Below are 20778 nucleotides of genomic sequence, written 5' to 3' on the forward strand. Positions count from 1 at the left end.
GAAAAGCTGGAGCAGGCGGAAGCACAACTGGCGGCTGAACAGGCTGTAACATCGGGGGTGCATTAGCACCTTGTACATAGGGCGGAGGCAATTTCAATAAGTGGGACATTAAGGAATCTTCCTCAAAATCTTTTCTTTTATCAAGGGAAGAGATAGGCAACGTTGGATAGCATTTATCTATTGCCATTCGATGCTGTCTGTCTGAAATTTCCATTGCATTATCTATTTCATCATCTTTGAATTGCTGAGCAGCCTGTATAATCGTCATTCCCTGTGTTTTCCTATCTCGTTTCGCTTGTTTAATTTCTCTCTGTTTGGCTTCCTTACGCCAAAGGCGAAAAGAGTCAAACATTGCCGGCCGGGCTTTTCTTTTAAATAACGTTGCTTCTAAATTATCTAGCACATCAGTTTCGAAACTACCATTTTCTGGCCATTTTAAAACACCATCTTTCTTTGTATATCGGGTCCATGTCTTATTAAAGGCAATAGGACCAACACCATGTTTAGAATAGAGCTCATATGTGGGAGTTCCAACCGAAGGAATCGGACAGGAGTCCTCAAGCTGGGAGTCCCTATTACAACCAAAGCAACAAAGTTTTCCAAACTTAGTCAGACCAGACATCTCACGATTTTTACTGGCTGTTCACAAACATCAAGGGGGTAAAACTTTGAGTTTACACAGCACAAATGCACTTACCCCTCGGCTTTGGCCACTGCAATGGCCAAATCTAAGGACCTAAGGACAAAACAAAGACCAAAATTTGTGGGCGCGACCCACCAAATACTTAACTAAGGATGTCTTCTTACACCAACAGAGGCCCGTCTATCGTCTCGCTTTACCATACATCATCAAAGAAAGGGCCAAGGCAGGGCGGCAGTCAGGGCAGCAGTCGTCAGTAGCCGTCAGGAAGGAGTAACCGCGCTGAAAAAGACCTTCGGACCACTTCGACATACAGGGGTCGCTTGACGTGGCTCGCGATTCCTCCAGAATTTTCTTGCGGGGTTCCTCACGACCTTCAGGCAGAACCGGTACCGCTGAAGCCGCCCCACGTTGGGCGCCAGTTGAAGAACCAGAACCTTATGGGCCTGGCGGCGCAGGGTACGCCTGAAATCTCCTTGGATTCACCTGCCTCAACTAACAGAGACACGGGACACTCTGTCAGGCGTAAAAGATCGGATTTTATTAGCTGCAGCTAGTACATTTGTCCAAGAAGTACACAAGGTATGTTCTCAGGAGACTGCCACTTTACTTTGTGGCGCACAATCTTATATACCGTATAAAAACCATTTATTAACTACATACACTCCCAGAACACATAGAAAGGAGCCAGTAAGAATAACGTAAAGATAGAACAGAGCCAATAGAAATGTCGGAAAACAAGACAGCACCAATAGAAGGAATTGGAAAACAAAGTATCAAGTGACTTAAGGTTGCCTCCCCTCCAGCTGTGTTTGTCACCCCTCTCTTGAACTAATTCATTAACCGATCCACAACGAAGTTGCATGTGGTGCGATAAGTTTGTGTGCGTTTGGAGGACAGTTGTGAAATGAGAGAATACTAGCAAAGGACAGCGAAGGCCAGACGATAAGATAAGATCGGCGGAGAATAGTGTGAGCCTACAGATAGTTGAAACAAGGATTAGAAAACCAGACAGGGATTAGTGTACTCGGTCAGACCTTAATACCAGCCTTGTAAAGATAGAGGCAGAAGGCTGTTTTGAACACCATGTTGCAGAATAAGCAGAAAAGGCAGAATGGACTTCGTTCGCTGTGCTGCCTGAGTGAAGGCAACATAAAATGGCGGCGGGCCACAAAATGGCGGGTCGATACGATCGTATTAAAAATCGAATTTCCTCACATGGTACCACCCCTTTAAAAATAAAACGATAATAAACCTGGTTTATTATCATTTTATATTTTAAGGTTTGCAGCCCCTGCTGCTGGTAGGGGGGCGACGCTCCTCTGCCATAGCGGAGGAGCTGCCCCAGTGTACTACATTCATCGATCTTCGCAAAGGTATGAATGATTTTTCCCAGTTGCATCTTTAAGGGAGCACCAATGTTATATAACATGCTCCTCGATTGTATAAACTGTTTTGGCCAAACTAAAATTCCACAGAACAAGTAGTTTTGCTGAAATCAGCAGGCAGGTAGGACCTTCATAAACATTTCAGTACATTCATCAAATATTTAGATGTCAAGAAGCTGATTAAGATCCCTTGATCATATGTCGCAATGCTCTATACAATTCAGCAAAACTGAAAAATGTAAAGCTTGTCTTGTTTGCTTCTTGAACGGATATTAGCTATTCACTGTCTCAACTTATTAGGGCAGGCTGCTTTGAGTTGAAAAGAAGTGCTTACCTTATATAGCGATCATGTAAGCCATTCTCCAAACCGTTGAATGAATCTGAACAAGAGTCATGGATAATGATGGCTTGGAATGACCACCAGAGTTGTAACCCCTTATTATTCATTGGTTGTTTGTATCATTAAACCACAGCCAGCCAACATAGCTTCTCATTATTTTTAGCATAAGTAAATGAGTAACAGATATTGGTTCATTGAAGTTAGCTTTAAAAGCATTTAAAAGGAGTATTGTTCAGGAGCGGCTCTCGGGGCTTTGAAGGGGCAGTGCGTGCGGGGGAAGGGAGGGAATTAATTTAATTAAAAAAATACACTTACCTTCGCGCACCATCGCTGCCGCAGCCACCATCACCACGGCACTCCTCTCATGCAGGCTGCAGGCAGAGGCTACCAGCCTTCTCTGTGGCCAATCCTGATACTGCTCAGAGCAGCGTTAGTACTGGCTGGGAGCGCCCAGCTAGGGCGCTCCCAGGCAGACTGGGAACCTGTGCCTGCTCTCTCCAGCCCCGCAGCACAGTGCCGGGCTGGAGAGAGCACAGAGCGCTTGTGTGTTTGGCCGGCACGAGATGGTCAGCCAAACATATATGCGCACTGAGTGGAGTGCTCTGTCCACTCCTCACAATGGCTGTCATTCCCAATGCTCCGCCCTTTTACTACAAAACGATAATACATTTTTTGTAGTAAAAGGTTTGCAGCTGCTGCCATAGTGGAAGAGCCGCCAATGGTATTGTTGCAAGAATAGTCTGGCATGGTAGAGGTTTGAGTGGCTAGAGACACTAATATGTGTATTAGTTGACCGTTAACAATCCTCTTGATACTCAATCCCCACAGAATGGTACCAACAATGTTATTGAATGTTCCCTAGTTCTCCTTTGGCAGTGTGAGTCGGGCTCTATAATTACTTTCAGAGTCGGGTGAGGGTGGGTTGGGCAGTGGGGTTGCCAGGCCAAAATGGAAAATGTAAGATCTGTTTTAAAGTTCAAAAATAAAATGAAGCATTCATAAAATATCACAAAAAAGATATGGCAAACAAAATTCATAACAGGTAAAATGTGACTGACTTCAATTAAGGATAATGGACCAATCTCTATCATATAAGTTAATAGACGAATATGTAAGTCAATAGGAACGTCAGAAAACTTTGTCTTTTTTTTTAGCTGGGCAGGCATAAAATGTTAATCTAAATCGTGTGTGATGATGGCCTGATGTATGTGGCTGGGCCCTATAGAGAGAGTTCTATTTGTACTTAGATGTTTTCCTGAAGTTCATATGATGTGTGGCCAACTTCAACCAAAGCACACAGGGAGAGGGCATAACATACAGCCATCAGTCTTCAAAAGAGGCAATAGATGGCGGTAAACCAAGCAGAATATTGTGAGATTTATAGCATATACTTTAGTATCCTCAAGACCATCCCCTCTTAATTACGGAGCACACTGTTTCATGTGTAGCTAAAACATGCCAAATACTTATTAGATATACTGTTGAGTAATTGGAGAGTTTCAGAAGGATCTCAGGTGTAAAGATGAATCGATATTTACTTTGGGTGCTTGAAATGATAGATCACTAAGTTTTCTCTGAGATTTACTGTTGGACTAGGCTAGGAAGTGAACAGTTTAAGTTATTTGGAATTCTGGTTGCAAATAACTTTAAACTTACTATTTGAATTAAAGATAATTAGCAAGACATACACCCAGGATGAACCCGGGCAATTGTTTAATATATTTGGCTTGACAGATAAGTGACTTTTGTTTGTATTACAAGTGGCCACCCAATTGTGGAAGGAGTTAGTGAAAAAGATCAATAGAAGCACTCTGTAACTGGAATCCTCTGTGATACCATGCTGGGGTCTCCCCAGATAAAAAAAATGAAATGAGAAGCAAGGCAGCGACGCTAGCATTGCCACTGGTGAAACAACGAATAGCTATGAGATGCATGAGTTTAGATGTGCAAATTCAGTGCTTATTAACTCACATTGTATAACAGTATGTAAGAAGACCTAACACTACAACGTAATTAAATAACAATGCATGCTCACATCAACAAATATTAACACAGTCATATTTTTTTCTTTCATGGTGTTACTTGTGTAAAGATATCTAATCTAATCAGTAAGGTTATGTATGACATTTGTGATTACCTCTGTCACATAAAGGGTGGAATCATGAGCTGTGAAAGTTCTGAATTACAGTGTTAACAATAACTCAACAACTGGTGATTTTCAGTGACTGTTAAGACTTTTCTGGCCACCATAACGTCATTGTAACAGAGGTCCTTTAAGAACATATATATATATATATATGTATATATATATATATATATAGCCGGGCACCAAGATTCCATAGCCTTCAATTTTTCCCCTTCACAAGTAGGTACAGCACTATTGCCACCCTTGAACAGAGTCTTCTCCATTACAGCAGATAGCGTCACTCAGTATCACAATTCTGTGGTGGATTGCTCCCCTCCAGGGTTCATAACACTAACACCGTTGAACAAAGACTTCATTGTTACAGCAGACAGGGCCAACCAGTATGTCAACAAGCCTGTGGAATACACTCCCGCAGGGATTGACCACGAAATGCACAAACTGACCACAATCACCCAAGTAGCCTGCAAACTCGAATGGTCCCCGGTACAAGCGGAGTTGATGGAGGCAGCCAATCCCCCAGATCTCTCATCCTCACACTGCCGCAAATCAAAAAACCTGCTGACTACCCTGGGCAGGTCTAGTCTCACAGACCAGGAGCTAGGGGCACTGTCCCAGCAGTTTCTCAACAACCTAGAAGAGCATATTAATAGAACGCTCTGCCTTACCACAACAGAAACAGCAACAATAGCAAAGAAACACTATGACAGGGATGAGGCTGGTGGCGGTCCATCAGCCAGAACAACTCCAGAGTGTTCCACAAATGCACAAGAGCTGGGAGCCATTAGAGCCTCCCAGGATATAATGGCCAGGACGCTTCTATGCCAGTCAAATAAAATGGAGTTGCAACTGGATTTGTTTCAGGCTCTGGCCACACATCTGCTTGAAATTAGAACAAAGGTAACAAATCTGGAGAATCTCCTCATTACTACAATGAAGGCAGCCCAATGTTCTTGCTTTCTGATCCTTGAAAGTTATGCGCCCTACCAAACATTCTGCGTGAACTAGTCGAAGTAGCCAAGGAGACACCAAGAATTGATAAAGCTATAACAGCCACCTTTCCTCTCCAAATGCAACCCGCCCTCACTCAAGGCCAAAACACTGTTATAGCAAGAGCAAACTAAAGCAGCTCACCGTGTTTAGTTCCTGGAGATGATGGCCCAAGTCCAGTCGTCGTTCCCAGCCCAGGCAGGGCGACAATGCCCTGCGCGTGCGAAAAACTGGAAACTTGGACCAAAGCAGCAATTACAATCACCGGTGAAACAACGATATCACGCACTTCCGCCGCCAAGTCCACCCAAGATCCACCCATAGCCCTTACGAGAAGAGCAAGAAAGAAGCAGAAAAAACAAGGAAACATAGGTGCCAAACGAGATCAGTCAAAGGCACAAAACAAATAACATCCCTGAAGTAACGGAAGTCAGTTGCACCGTGAAGTATTTCCCAATGTTTCATGCATGCACTTTACCTATAGTCCAGAAACAAGAACATGTGGTGGAACTGACGATGGTTCCACAACGTAGGGAGGGGAAAGTCACATCCTGGACACAAACATTGTTACCTGTCTCACCACGGTCATCGCCACAGCTTCAATCACAAGATCAAATATTAGCACCAATAACGCTGACCCCCTAGGGACCATGAAGTAGGAGAAGCCATCGGGCCGTCCTTGTCTTCAGCTAGTAGTAAAAGTGGCCCAATCGCCTCACCAATTATCCCAGGGGCTCCGAACCCTTCCAAGGACCTTAGAATTCAACATGCAAGGCCCTGCCCTCAAACAATATCAGTAAGGACAGATTGCACCTGCACGGAAGGGGCAAGGGAGCACTCCACTCCACCCAGCATACAGAACAACTACCAAGACCGGCAAATGGCCCCAAGGAGAGCACAACCACATCAGCTCATAGAGACAGCAGGTACCACTGGCATTGCGGACGATAGAGAGCAGGCCCTCCACTCAGTGGTAAACGCAACTTATCATGTCTCCACTGGCAGAGATCCTATTCACTGGGTCAGTTCGGAAGTACTGCCAATGGGACAGGCTACACCAGACCCAATAGAGCAGGATTCTCTGGACCTGGTGTTAATCCCTAATTATACCTCAAAAGATCATATAGCTATTCTAAAGAGAGGGAACTTATTGTGTCTATTTACTCTTTTCGATGTATTAGGCACATCACATAGGAAGACATGGAATGAGAAATATTTGATCCCCCTGCACTGAATGCAACATTTGAGATCACAAAAACAACTTGGAAAACTGTAGCACAAAGGGCCACAGTTTGGGATGCAAGGGAGTCTTTTGCAGATTGGGGCATTGAACTATATACCCCCCGCACAATAAATACCCATTTATCCTCAGGTGGAGGGCAGAATCATGGGACCAATACAACTGTGACCCCGCAGACCATGACCATAGTCTGCACACAAAATAGAAGAAAGGTTCATACGGTCACACAAATATACCTGCAAAGCAAGCAGAGGGATCGGGAAGATCCAAGGTATTGGTCCTAGCACCAAGGGGACCATAGAGCACCAACCTTCACGATCATGGAAAACACTGTCATTTCTGACATGGAATGTGGCAGGCCTTAGGAGTATTAGCAGATCTGGCAAGGCCATGTCCTGCCTAAACTCTAATGACACTTATCTGTATGCAAGAAACCTGGGACTGTGCTCCTTCTCTACTGCCAGGCTATTACGAAATCCTCCAGTCAGCCATATGTCCTAGTATTTTTGGTCGGCCTTCTGGTGGATTATCCATCTTCATCATACATGCGGTCCATTTGGTAACCACTGAGCTTACCATTAATAGTAAAATAGCCCAAGTAATAACAATTAGTGGTTTGAACATTGTCCAACAAAATGTGGATCTCATATTAATCAACTGCTGCATAAAAGCCACAAGGAAATCCAAAGTAGTAACAATCCCCGAACTCCTGAAAAACTTGGAAACAATCATCTTCAGTCACCCGGCAATGAAATTGTTATGATAGGTGATTTCAATGTACATGCGCTTGATGTAAATAAAGAGGACCTCCCCTTGGACAGAGGCCATCAACTACTCCAATATTTCTTCACAACTTTTAGCTTATTGTCAGCACGACAGGAGCAAAGGGTCAATGGGAATAGGCGCCTCCTTCCTTCGTCATTCAAGGGAGGCTCAACCATCGACTATATGTACCTTTCGGAAAAGATTAATCAGAGACTTAGCAACTTTGAAATCACTGATAGGGTGGAGAGTGACCATAATCCCCTGAAATGCACAATTGAATTACAAGTTCAAGCAGCCGAGCAGCATGTAGTTGCAGGGACCTCAACGGGCATACAGCAAGTACACCTGGTGAGATGAATCAAATGGAGACCAGAAGATTCTTCTAAAATGATCCTATGGCTAAGAACCTCGCCCCGGGAACCAAACTCGATCCTAAAATGGTGGATAAAGTCGGTGGGTGATCTACACATGCTGTGTGCAAAAGTAACTCACTCATGGGGTCATTCCGACCCTGGCGGCCGGCGGTATGTTGGTGGTAACACCGCCAGCAATTCTGACCGTGGCGGAAAAGCCACAGTCATACCACCGGCCCCTCCACTTTCCCGCCAGGCTTCTGCCTGGCGGGCATAATCCCCAGGGCAGCGGTGCAAGCACCACTGCCCTGGGGATTATGAGTCCCCGACCGCCAGCCTGTCCGTGGCGGTAAACACTGCCATTGAAAGGCTGGCGGTAAGGGGACTGGGGGTGCCCCTGGGGGCCCCTGCACTGCCCATGCACTTGGCATGGGCAGTGCAGGGGCCCCCAGGCATAGCCCCATCGCGCATTTCACTGCCCGAATTTCGGGCAGTGAAATGCGCGACAGGTGCTACTGCACCCGCTGCACATCAACATTGCCGCCGGCTCTATTACGAGCCGGCGGCAATGTTGATGTGCCATTTCCGCTGGCCCAGCAGAAATGTCGGAATAGAGAGGCATGAATACCGCCGGCAATGGCGGTATTCTGTCTCCCCTGGCCTCGGCGGTCTGGAGAAAAGACCGCCGAGGTCGGAATGACCACCTCAGTCCGAAGAAGCATGACAACACAAATGGACAAAAACATGCTTAAAATAAGGCGGGCGCTCCGCAGAGCCCTACGTAGGCACAAACAAAAGCCCACACCAGACACAGCGGCGCATGTATCAAACAGCAGAAGAGCCCTTAAGAAACTGATATGGGAGCTCAAGGGGGAAAAAGATAGGAAGGAATGGAGCATCTTATTCCAGCTCCTAAAATACCTAAATCATGCCCACTTCTGGGACTATGTAAATAAGCTAAGAAATGGCCACAAGGCAAGAGAGAACGGTGTACCAGAGTCTGTATAAAAAGTTATTACCTGTGAGACCCATGCAATCGCCAGCATCAACTTTGCAAGCAACATCCGGGACAGCATTTAGTGCCCTTTGATCCCTCAGAGCGATAATCCCTCACCCACGGTTTTGTCTACCTTTTCCACGAGTATGACAGGGAACGTCATAAAAAGGACTAGGAAGGATGGAGCACCAGGACCCAATGGTCTAACAGCTACAATGTTCAAATGCACTCCATCGGACTGGGCAGTGAAGCTGACACACCTCTTTAACAACGCATACCACCTGACCAAAGTCCCGGAGTCCTGGAGAGGTTCTATACTGTGTCCAATCTATAAAAAGGGGGACCGCTCACTAGCTGCAAACTATCAATTAATTTCCTTCCTGGATGTGGAGGCAAATATTTACACACAACTTCTGTTGGACCAATTGGAAGCCTGGGTAGAAGCGAGTCAAATTCAGCCATTCCTTCTATCTGGCTTTAGATCGGGGTCCTCAACAGTGTACAATATCGTGGCACTTGCATACTTACAGCACCAGGCAGTCAACTCCAGTCATCAGCCAATATGTTGCTGTTTTGTTGACTATAGTGCGGCCTTCGACATGGTTGACTGTGAAACCCTGTGGAAGAAGCTGTCATTTTGGGGCATTCCCACATACCTCTTAAAAGCCATCATTTCACTGTACTCCAGTACCTGGGTCCGGGTCCTCACAGGGTCAAGGTCATTATCACTGAAAATAAAAACAAACAGAGGCCTGAAGCAGGGTTGTGTTTTTGCCCCACTATTGTTTAACTTGAATACTGCAGATTTTGAGAAATATTTGAAAGCTAGTAGTTTGGTTCTACCCAAGATTGCCCCACAAGACTCAAAATCATCCAGTATGTGGATGATATCGTGATAGTGGACTGTACGAAAACCGGACTACAGCGAGCTCTAAATGCCCTTAATACTTTCAACAAGGCCAGTCAGTTGCAGGTCAACTAAGAAAAGACTAAAGTCCCTATATTTGGAAGGTTCAAGAATAAAAAACTCTGGCAATTGGGAAGTCAGATCATCTGCACAGCCAGGAAATACAACTACTTGGGGGTGTGGTTCACGTAAAACAACACGGTAGGGGCACCGAAAAATGCTATTAGACACAAGGCTGCGGTCATCACATACAAACTCGCCAAATTGAATATTCAACTCAGAAGCGCCTTGGCTGTACCAATACTGAGAGTAACAAAGGCAACGTTACTCCCTGCTCTGCAATATGGCTACCTGGCATTTCTGGGGTCCTTAGAATCCACCATAGAACAGGCCCACTGCAGAGCATACCTAAAAAATTTACAACACAAAGTATACATGTCGCACCAGGCTCAGATTGAAAATGGGCCCAAAGTCACAGCGGATAGATTGTGAAGCCGCAATCTTGAAATATTACATCACTCTCAGGAAGACCAACTCGCTTACGTTAAAACATCATCTGAGAACGATTTTCAATACTCCTGGCAATCCGTGGTACACGCAACTGAGTAAAGCACAGAAGACTTTCGAAATGGACGACTACATCCAGCTATCAGACACAGTGACCTACAGTGTTTGGATAACAACGATTAACAAAAGAGCAAAGGAACTCTCACGAGGGTCTTATTTATTGTTAATGAAATCACCTACAGCAGTGCCTGCGTTAAATGATTCTTATTTGGTCGGAGCCCCTCAACCATACCCCATAGCAGCAAGAAACGCAGGCACTTGGCATCAAATTCTTTATATGCGAACATTAGTCCTCCCAATTAAGGACTTTAATCCTTCTTGGTCCGCACATAAGCAAAAAGGCGCCTGTAGGCTCTGCTCTTACCATCAAGAAAGCTGGCTACGCCTTCTGTGGTGCTGTCCCAAATTAGCAGCTGAAAGAAGATGGTTTATAATTCCACTGGCGCTGGCTCAGGGAGCACGGTCCTGTATGGAGGTTTCCAATCTTTGCTTTTCACATTCCACGCCCTGGCCTTTGGTAAGATGTTCAAAATATGTGACAGCTCTCAGGAGGCTGCTAACTCAGGCAGCTGGAATGGATAGCAGAGCACACAAGGGTCCTAATCTTGTGTAAGCATTCCCTTGTTGCAAATGAGACAATACGTAGACAATTTTACTGGCTCCATTTCCTTTTTTATTTTTTTTAATGTTATTAGCTTTAGCTTTGTAACAAAGTCGAAGTTTTTCTTATTTTTATTTGTAATGGTTTTAATTAACTGATCAGTAAATTGACAATGAAGATGATGATATATATATATATATGTGTATATATATATATATATATATATATATATATATCTATATATATGTATATCTATATATATCTATATATATATAGATATTTTTTTTGTGTGTAGCTAATAACTGTGGCCCTGTTTGATGAATCTTCCATCAAACTTCCTAAAAAGGTAGTACTCTTTGACTAGTTTGTGCACTGAAAGTTTCAATCAATCAAGTGGAGGCCGAGAAAAAATAGGGGTCCCGAAGCTTAACATCCACATGCCCACTCATCGACTTGCTCCACTACATGCTGCTCCGTGACCTCAACTTCCAAATCGAGGACCCCAAGGGCGACAACTCCACATCCCTACTGGAGAACCTCAACAACATTGGACTCATCCAATTAGTCACCAATCCCACTACCAGAGCCGGACACACCCTCAACACCATCTTCTCCTCCAGCAACAGAATCAAATTCACCCACACCACAGAACTCTCCTGGACTGACCACGCAATCATCCTCTTCACCATCTCCAAGATCCAGCACACCATCACCAAGTACCAAAGTGCCACCTACCGTAGCTGGAGAAAAGTAACTGAGAGCCAGTGGATGCAGGCTGTCATAACCACACCAACCAACACATCAGCCAACCTCAACCAGGCCGTCCACAACTTCTCTACCTGGATCAGCAAATGCGCCGACAAAGTTGCCCCTCTGAAACTGACAAAAGCCATTAGAGCATCAATACAAGCCAGCTGGTACACCCCAGAGCTCAGAACCACCGAGCGTGGCTGTCTTCTTCTTGAGACGCGATGGTGCATCTCCAAGGACCCCTCCGACAGAGCCGCACACAAAATAGCACTCATTGACTACCACCGGCGCATCAAGGAGACCAAAAAAACAGCTATTACCGACCGCATTGATGCCGCAACCAACCACACCAAGGAACTCTTCAAGATCTTCAAGGCATTCTCCAACTCAACTGCCACAGAAAACACAGTACACTCCTCCCAACAACTCTGCAACTAACTATCCGACTACTTCCACAGCAAGATTGTCAACATCTACAACTTTAATCCCACACCCACTTCATTCAGCCATGACAACCTCATTCAACCAGCGAACCCCAGCCTAGCCATACCCCATGGTCCCCACTCGACGTCCAAACCACAGCTACTATCATGTCCTCCATCCACTCCAGGACTCCAGACAATACAGAACACGGCAGTCAGACTCATCCTGGATCTCCCCAAGTGGACCCACATCACTCTCCACCCCAGGAAACTCCTCTGGCTCCCTGTCCAGAAAAGATACCAGTTTTAAGATGCTCACACACCTCTACAAACCCCTCCACAAACTAGGACCATCCTACATCAACCACTGGCTGAACTTCCATTTTCCATCGAGACACCTGCGCTCCACTTCAGTCGCACACTTCCCCCGATTTCATCGCACCTGCAGTGGGGGCTGCACATTCTCCTACATTGCTACAAAACCCTGGACCAACCTCCCTCTCCACCTCTGAAAGGCACCCTCCCTGGTAGACTTCAGAAAGCAACTCAAGACATGGCTTTTTGAAGCAGACACAACAACCTCAGTGCCAAGATACCCCTAGGGGTGATAGTGCTGCACTTTACAAAATATTGATTGATTGATTTTCCATAGACTTCTTGAGACAAGGCTACAGCAAAAACTGCAGAATGGAATTACCCGAAATTTGGCAAGAAGCTAGATCTTGGTACAATGATTGTGCTTTTTTTTTTATTTGATGTAAATCTTTTCAGTATTTTTTTAAAATTAAGGTTTAAGAATATTCGTATATCTGGATGGTTAAGTTTGAGGAACTCTTGTGAGAGCACTTTAAAAAAATAGAGTATTGTGATTGGCCCAGGGAGCTTTTTTCCCTTGGGCCAACTCTCCTTCAGAAGTCAGACTCCAGTAGCAGTAAGCATTCTGACTGGCTGTTAAATTAAAGAAAAAAAAAAGGGGGCAGGGAAGGGATACCCTGCCCCCAGGTCCCATAGAGGGTACTCAAATGGACCCTTCCAGGGCCAAAATACAAAATAAATGTTAGGCAATTTTTGCTGCAATCCTGCGTGATAAAAAAAAAAAAAGTTAACATGCCAGTGATCCCATTTTAAACATGCTTAAAATGACTTAATCCTGATTTCCACATTTAAGTTGCCCGTAAGTCCTTAGTATATAGTGTAAAATACCGATCCAGGGACTAGAAGTTAAGTGTCTCTGGTGTACTGCAGCACCCATTTGCAGCATTTAGTGGCAGTGCAAACATGACTGCAGGCCTACCCTGTTTAGCCTGACCACTGCAGTATAAGTCATGCATCAGGACCTGTAAAAATAACCATTTTCTGGAAGGTAAAGACCTCCCTTTTAAATATTGTTAGGTCATCCCTGTGTTGACCTCGTATCCCACAAGCCAGATTGCATGGTATTTAAAAGTGGGACATGTAGAAAATTAATATTACCATGTCCTTCCAGTTACTAGGCTCAAAAAGCAGTTTTCACTGTGACTGCCCTAGCTGTCCTATGTAGAAAAGTGCAGGTTAAATAATAATGCTGTATCTTGGGAATTGGACAAGTTAGAAAAATAAATGAACCACTATTTTTCATAGTTATTAAAAATCCAATTCAATAGCAAAGTAGCATTTGTACTAAACAGAAAGTTACCTTTACTCTTCCTGGAAGTCCTGGAGGCTAACTTGCCTTAGCTCACTAGCAACACCCAGCCTGTCATTGGCCTGAATAAGTTTTGAACGAGTTGTGAAATTCCTCCAAGGAGCTACACAGTAGGTCAATTTGACTGACAGGTTGACTTGAATGTGCTGGGATGATTCCTCTGAGCTCAGAAGCATATTCACAATGAGGTCTGTGGGGTTCCTGTTAGCAAACCAATGTCAAACCGTGCCTGACAGGTCTTTCTGCAGCACATGTAAATCTTTTGTGATCTAAAAGGGATCAAACCACCCAAGAGAACAATTATTTGGTATCTCAAGTCTGGACACTGAGGTTCTATGCTTTATTTAATTAGACTTCTGTCTCCTGTTTTTTGTTGGTCCAGGGCCTATTTCAGACTGGATTTTAGTGTTAGATTTGGGTTTCCATATGACACTCCCATACACACACCTAGCCCTCAAAGCCCAGCTGAAGTGTGGCTGAAAACTTTCATCATGTTAAAAATGCCGTGGGACATGACAATTTTGGTTTATTTGCAGTAGAGTAAACAGAAATGATTGAAAAAGTGGGTAAGGTTGGCCATGGGAACTTTTACCCCATTGGTAAGGGAGTGCACAGGAACCACTTCCACCCTTTAGCTGGTGCCACCCATAAATGAGGCACCCCAAGGCACCAATGCTCAACACATTTGTGGACCTGCAAAATAACTTTCCTATTGTATATGCCCCTTTACCCCGTTGCCTCACTTCTCCTATTCACTTTCTCACCCATCCACTAACTTGTCCCATCCATTCACCTAGTTCCCTCAACATCTACTGTCACTTCATAAAAAGTGACACTGCAGAAACCAATACATTCCGTCATTTAGAACTTTGTATACTTTATTCCTCTGTCTTCCATAATCAGCACTAAACGCTTGATTAGATGTTTGTCGGATGCTGGCCTGGTTTGTAGTGGGTACCAAAGATACTCACACCATATACCAGGTCCAGTTATTCCTTATCAGTGAAATGTGGTCAGTGTCTAGAATCCAGGTTGCCCGGAGATAGCTGTAGGCAGAGCAGCCAAGGCTGAACTAGGAGACATGCAAAGCTCTTGCAATACCACTGTAGTCACACAGTACTTACACACATGAAAGACAATACTCTGTGTTACAAAAATAAAAGTACTTTATTTTAATCACACAATGCCAAAAATACCTTGTAGGCTATACTCCCTTAAGAGCTAAGTAAATCACACAATATATACACTAGTAACCAGAAACAAGTAAGTACACAGTAGGAAAACAGTGCAAATAGTGGAAATCACCATAGGTTGCAATGGGCCTAGGGGGAACACAAACCATATACTAAAATAGTGGAATGCGAAAGTCGGTTTCCCACCTAGGCAAGTGTAGTGTGTAGAGGGGCGCTGGGAGTATAAGAAAACACCCCAGGTAAGTAAAATACCCCACACCAGAGCCCAGGAAAGCAGGAGTAAAGCACAGCAAGTTTCCTAAAACACACTAGAAGTCATGATAAAAGATAATGCAAGAACCAGAAGAAACTGCAAGACACCAACAATGGATTCCTGGACCTGAAGACCTGTAGAAGAAGGGGACCAAGTTCAAAAAGCACTGAAGAGTCCAGGGAGAACAGGAGCCCCTGCTAACCCCTATGTAGGTGCAAAAGTGGAACCATCTTTGTGGAAGACAAAGTCAGCATTGCACCAAAGAAGACCGATGCGGGTTCCTGGTTGGTGCAGAACATGTCCCATGTCAGATGGATGAATGCAGTCCGATTTGTGTTGCTGGATTCCGTCAGCAAGCCTTGGTAAATGCAAAGCTCGCGGTTACTAGAAAATGGCGCTGGCCAGGACCAGGAGGGTCCTGGTGGCCTCTACCCAGGAGTGGGAGACAGAGGGGGCTCTCAGCAACTCAGAGAGCCCTCACAGGACCAGGCAGCATGCACAGGTGCCCCACAACATGGGGACAGAGGAGGTGCAAATGGAGGCCCATGCAGCACGACACAAAGGATTCCTATGCTGCCAGAGAACCACTCAGGAAGCTGTGCATCGCAGGATAGAATGCTGGGGGCCTAAGATGTGCTGTGCATGAAGAACTTCTTGGAAGGTCGCACACAATCCTTAGCAACTGCAAGTCACGAGGTGCACAGGGGTACTGTCTTGCGTGGGGAGGCAAGGTCTTACCTCCATCAAAGTTGGACAGCTGGATGTTGGGCCTGCCAGAGCCACTTTACTCTACCAACCGTGTTGCTGGATCCCACGCTTGTCATCTGGAGAGGGGACTTAAACCACCAGTCGTCGCTGCAGAGGAGTTTCCTTCAGTTCTTCTGGTGCAGGCTGAAGACAAGCGGTCCTCGGAGGATGCACAACCTGGAAACTGTTGCAGTTGCTGGCAGGAGCTGAAGATACAATGTTGCAGAAGTCATTTTAGCTTCTTTGTTGCAGTTTTGTAGAGTTACTGGAGCATTCATCGGTTGATCCATCTGTAAAATATGAAGTAAAGGATGCAGAGGATTCCTGCTGGAGTCTTGCAATTCGAATCTGCAGAAACACCCTGCGGAGAGACCCTAAATAGTCCTCAGAGGGGGATTGGTCATCTAAACAGGTAAGTACCCATTAGGAGGTGTCTCTGACATCACCTGCTGGCACTGGCCACTCAGATGCTCTCCGAGTTCCCTGACCATCCTGAAAACAAGATGGCAGAACCCAGGGACACACTGGAGGAGCTTTGGGCCCCAACCCTGGGGTGGTGATGGACAGAGGATTGGTCGCTCCCCTTTCCCTTGTCCAGTTTCGCGCAGAGTAGGGACTGGGGTTCCCTGAACCAGTGTAGACTGGAATATGCAAGGAAGGCACCATCTGTGGCCTTCAAAGCATTTCCAGAGGCTCTGAGAGGATACCCCTCCCATGTCTGTAACACCTATTTCCAAAGGGAGAGGGTGTAACACCCCTCTCCTAAAGGAAATGCATTGTTCTGTCTTCCTGGGATTGAGCTGCTCAAGCCCCAAGAGAGCATATGCCTGTCTTTGAGGTGGCAGCAGCTGGGGCTGCAGTGAAAACCTCAGAAGACTGGTAGGGCAGTAACGGGGGGCCACGGTGGAGCCCCCAAAGTGCATGGGATTGTGCAACCAATACTGGAATCAGTATTGGGGTACAGTTCTAAGTTATCAGACACCCTATATGGCCATATTCGGAGTTGCCATTGTGAAGCTACATATATGTATTGACCTATATATAGTGCAAACTTATGATGGCGTCCCTGCACTCACGAAGTCTGGGAAAATGGGCCTGGATGATGTGGGGGGTATCTCTGCTAGAGCACGGGTGCCCTCACACCCAAGTACTTTGCACCTAGCCTTCAGGGTTGGAAGACTTGACATATAGGTGACTTATAAGTGACCTGGTGCAGTGAAAATGGCTGTGAAATCGTGCATGCACGATTTCACACAGGCTTCAATGGCAGTCCTGAAGAAGTCTTTGTATGGTCTCCTTATGGGTGACAAAAGAAATGCTGCAGCCCATAAGGATTCCCTGGAACCCCAATGCCCTGGGTACTTATGTACCATATACTAGGGACTTATAAGAGGGGTCCAGTGTGCCAATGTGGAGTGAAATATGTAGTCACTAAACTGTAGTGACAAATTTAGAAAGCAAGAGAGCACGAGCACTGGAGTTCTGATGAGCGGGACAGTGACAATTTAGAAAACAGTGAAACACACTGACAAGCAGGCCATAAACCATAAGCACTGAGGTCCTGGCTAGCAGGATCCCAGTGACACAGTCAAAAACACACTTACATCAGGCAGAAATTTGGGTAACATGCCAAAAAGAGAGTACTTTCCTCCATTTATACTTTGTTTATACTGCTTAGCTGACCTCTACAAAGCACCCAGGACCTTTTTGTTTTAATCTGGCATCCTACATCTATGCTCACAGTACTTACATTAGGCATGAACAGGTCATTAGCAGAGCAATGATTTTCAACAATGAATAACATGTACATGATAACAACACCCACCTACTTCCCTCAGACCCATCTTTACTCTTTTCTTTGTATAATCAAGATGTTTCCAATGAGAGGCATGGATGACTGGTACAATCCATGTATATGCACATGAAATGCTCTAAATACCACATTCTCTTCTATATTTGTTCTTATGTTACCCAGCCTTTTGTCAGTCAGGACCAACTGATGTGCAAAAGTACATATTTTCATATATTATTGTACATTCTCCATTTTGTGCAACTCATTCAGTCATTAGTGACATCACTCTCAAGGATTGCAAACATCTGTATTATTGACCATCCCCATTATTATGGTATCCCAGGATGTCTGTGATGTATCCCGTCTGTCATTTTTTGCTGTCTTAATATAGTTGCCACCTCAAATGCTGACCATTTTTAACATCAAATAGGTATTGCTTTGCATTTGAGGCTCTGCTTGCCTTCCAATTTATAGTTATATTTCTCTTAGTTATATCTAGCACCAACTCTATAAATTTACACCATTGCTTCATTCCTTTTGGCCTGTGCAGTTGCCCTTCTAAACTTGCCAATCTTCTCTGTCACCTCTGAAAACTACTGCTAATACTTCCCCTGGCATATTTGAACAATGTAATATTCCCATACCATGTGGAAGAAATCTGCTTTTTGTTGTCGGTATCTAGGTCAGTTATCAATTGTGCCATGATACATTTTTGCTACTCTGGTTAGACCCAAGCAAGTTTGATGTAAGTATTTCAATTGGGTGAATTTGAATTATGTATTTCTTGTTACCTTCTTGAGATTTTCTAGGCTAGTATTCTGTTCCCATTCAGTGAATTCCCCTGCCAATTTGTTCCTTCCATTTTTTCTTCAGTGCTATGATTTTGTGGAGTGTGGTCACTGCTTGTCTGATTGTGTCATGTGTTAGTGTTTATGTTGTAATTCTGCTCTTGGCTAATTATTATCCTCTTGCTCCCATGTCACCTTATCTATTATCAATGCACTGTTGGCCAGAAATTGTCCTTATTCCAGTACTGGAACTTTCATAGATTCACATGCTTGAATTATTCCCTATCGTCGAAATGGGAGCCCCTGGTAACTTTAATTAAGTTCTATTAACATAGGTTTCAACCAAAAGGCCCTTAGGCCTCTCAGTTTAGCACTCTATCAGAGGCATTTTAAGAAAAGAGGACCAAACTTCGGGGCCCACCAATCAGGCGACACCACCCTCTAGAACCTCCCTGAGAGAGGCTCCAGTTCCTCAGAGTTTCTACCACACGTCGTGGTAGGGAGTCTCCTCAGAGCTCTGCTATGCTCTCCTTAACTTTTGGAATAACGACAAGGGTATACTCTTCACAAATAATTTTCACTGATTGCTGATAAGGCCTACACCATGTCTGACAAGGAAAAGAAGGGCTTGTTCAGATCCTGCAAGACCTGTGGGAAAAAGAGATTTCACTCTGAAGACTCTCATCAGAACTATATATATTCCCTTTGCCCAGACCACTGTACCAAAGACTGCAAGGTATGCCTTCTCTTCTAAAACTCTGAAGGATAGAGAGGGCAGATTATTAATATGGCTGCAAAAACATAAATCTAGAGATAACCCAGTCTCTGATTCCGACAGCGATGATTCTTCCACATCTTCCAGAAAATCATCTAAAAGAGCAAGATATCCTCATCAAGGTCTTCCCCAAAGCAGCCAAGAAAGGCCTATAAAAAGACCACCTCAGGGTCTTACACAGGCCGCAGCCCTCCTTCATCACCTCACAAATTCTCCACAAAAGGAGAATGGGGGTATGTCAGCAGTTCTGAAAGATCTAAAAAATCATCTTCTGTGCCTCTTCCAAAGTCAGCTGAACCATTTAAAAGACCTTCCTCTGCTCCTACAGTTGACAGACCACTGGCCAAAACCCCACCGTCGACCACATCCTCATCGACGACAGCAGTGGCGAGGTCTATTGCACCATCGACGAGGACAACGTAAGACCTACACGTCATCATCGTCTATGACGTTAAGCACGTTCACCTCTTTGCTGTCTTCATCGATGATGACCCCGTCAACAGTAGCTTCCACCACGAAACAATCGACAGTTAATATTTCAATGAGGACAGCATCGACAACACCGTCGCCGAAGGCGTCTATGACTCCGTCGACGAGAGAAAATTTGCGCTAAAGTCAGGAAACAACGACAATTGCTTCAGAGCATACTTCTCCTAGTAAGATATCCCCTCTAATTCCAGTACATCTCTGGTAGGGTGACGACGAATCGGATGATGATGGTCCATTTGGAACAGCGCACAGCCCCTCTGAGTCGAATGTAAAGTACCAAGACGACGATGAGGAGTACAGTGAAGCTTATGACCCACAATGCTACGCAGGTGATAAAGCATCTAAAGGCTTTGTATATGCCAAGCTCTGTAGTATCTGACCTCAGAGTGATGTTAGCCGACTACAGTAGGTGCTTCCCGGCTACAGAACCGGTGCAACCTCATTCACCATCATCGCCTGTTTCTCAAGTAGCCACCCCGCGTCAGAGATCAACCACTCTTCCACTGACGAATGTGGCCACACCGGATATGACCTTACCACATGAGACTGGCATATCGGAAGGAGAACAAGAGGAAGGTGAGCTCCTTCACAATCAGTCAGAGAGGAATGAGTATATTATCCCAGCTCCACCTTCTCATTCACCTTTAAAAGTAGATTCACTGCCAGAGGACATTGGACGATTTCACAATATTATGGAGAGGGGTGCTAAGCGTTTTGCACTTCCAATGCCATCCAAAGAAACTGATTGTTTTCTGTATGACTTTAAGGAACCATTTCAGAAGTCAGGACGCTCCATGCCACTAGTCAGTTACATATGGGAGGAGGGTTTGAAGGTTATTCAAAACCCAGTGACAGTCAGAGCAGTGTGTCCACGCCTGGATTCCAAACAGGCTAAAATCAGCTCCCAGTATATTCACAAAGTGTCCGGCTCTGATTTCAGCCTTTCTCAGGAGA

General features: G+C 44.9%; 1 protein-coding gene across 1 annotated transcript in view; it reads left to right on the forward strand.

The window, feature by feature from the left end:
• Positions 1–20778, forward strand: part of UNC79 (unc-79 homolog, NALCN channel complex subunit) — a 770017-nt gene that overhangs the window by 658015 nt on the left and 91224 nt on the right. The window lies entirely within an intron of this gene.

This window comes from Pleurodeles waltl, chromosome 9 (genome assembly GCF_031143425.1).
Source record: "Pleurodeles waltl isolate 20211129_DDA chromosome 9, aPleWal1.hap1.20221129, whole genome shotgun sequence".
Classification (NCBI taxonomy): Eukaryota; Metazoa; Chordata; class Amphibia; order Caudata; family Salamandridae; genus Pleurodeles; species Pleurodeles waltl.